This window comes from Pteropus vampyrus, unplaced genomic scaffold (assembly GCF_000151845.1).
Source record: "Pteropus vampyrus isolate Shadow unplaced genomic scaffold, Pvam_2.0 Scaffold504, whole genome shotgun sequence".
Classification (NCBI taxonomy): Eukaryota; Metazoa; Chordata; class Mammalia; order Chiroptera; family Pteropodidae; genus Pteropus; species Pteropus vampyrus.
In genome coordinates this window covers 1-1,754 of record NW_011889285.1, presented here as the reverse complement: position 1 = coordinate 1,754, position 1,754 = coordinate 1, and positions in this window count along the sequence as shown.

Sequence of the window (1,754 nt, the reverse complement as noted above, 5' to 3'; positions counted from 1 at the left end):
TTCTGAAGATGATATTTTATTATAAGAGTAATGAGAGTCCATTAGACTTTTTTTCAACAGGGACTTATGCAATCTAGTAGATGTTTGTAGAAAAGCAGTCTGGTTTCCCTGGGGAGAATACCTTTTTAGGGAGCAAGTGCAAAAACAATAAAACTAGCTATTAAATTATTATAACAGCCAAAGAACAGGTGACAATGTTATGAACCAAGATATCGACAGTGTGTTGGGTGAAAAGTGAGCAGATTCGGAGTATGTTTTTAGGATGTAAAAAATAGAATTTGATGAATGATTTGAAAAGGAGAGGGAAGAAAATTGAGGAACTATGAATAACTCTTAAGAGTTTTCTTTAAACAATTTTGTAATTGGTGGAGTTATTTTATGATATTAGGAGAAAATGGAGAGAGAATAGATTTCTGAGGGAAACTAAATATTTTATTGTCATAATTTTAATTTTTAGATTACATTCCCAGGTGGAGATATCTAGTAGGCAGCTGAGTCCATGAGTCCAAGCTCAGAGGAGAAATAATTACTTAGAGGTGAAAATTTTAGGCTATACTAGTGAGTTAAAGCTGACACTGTCCTCACTCTTTGGGCACTTACAATTCAGTGTGTAACAGGGACATTAGTCAAATAAGTAGGCTAATGAATGCCAAATTATAAGTTGAATACATTTTATAAAAATAAATATGTTACCAAAATAATAAATATGTGCAGTACATGTTTTAGTTAAAGGGCTTCCTGAAAAGCGATGGTTGAAATCCAGAGGAAAAATTCAATACTGTTTCACAAGAGAAGCTTCCCAACCTCTTCCTCCTCCTTGTGAAAGAACATCTTAAAATCTCATGAATGAGGAAAAATGACAATTTTGAGAAATAAAAGAAGAAACGTGTTCAAAGACTGACAAGTTTTTCTTCAAAGAGCAGGGAAACTCTAAGCATTGGATGAAAAGATGTTTTTAAAATAGTGAGCTAAATTGTCTAATGCTGACAGGGGCAAAAGGTAAATTCAGAGATCAGCCTGAGGAGCTGCCTGGTGGGTTAGTATGACTAAGATGAATAACAGGTCATTAAAGGGAGCCAGAATCTAAAGCTACTTTAACATGTTGGAATAATTAAACACGAAAGCCAGTATAGACTCTTGAACACCTGCCTATATTACAAAAACTTTTCAATCTTTTGTGATGAATCATAGGCCAGAACTCAAGGCAAGAGACTAAGAAGCCAATCAATTCTGCTGCAATGAGGATTTTTAAAAATCTAGACTTAGCATTTGACATTAGCCTTCTCAGCTTTAGAATGGCACATTCTAAGGAAGAGAAGACAACTGCTCGATCCCTTCTATAAGTGCATATTAAATGAACACTCGATTGGCCGATTGAATGGATGAAAAACTGCACAGAAAACACTGGGCTAATGTCAGAAGGTGCAGGTCTTTAATCTGAGTTTCTGTGCCACAAGGGCAGAGATGAGTCAAACATCTCAGGGGGATAGCACTCCTGTGGGAAATCATTCACCAAAGGCCTCATGAATAAATGTTCCCCTCTGCCTTTTGCCAAGGAAGGAAGAGTAATTGTTGGCTATGTCATTTGGAGTGGGGTAAAACAGGAACATCTTTACTAAGTACTATTTGGATGAAAAATACACTTGGAGACAGACAGCACACAAAAAAATGATGGGTATGAAGTGACTACTTAAATGAAGTTATGATAGTCAAGCTCAAAGTTTATCCTTCACTTTAAATGCTTAATGAATTGC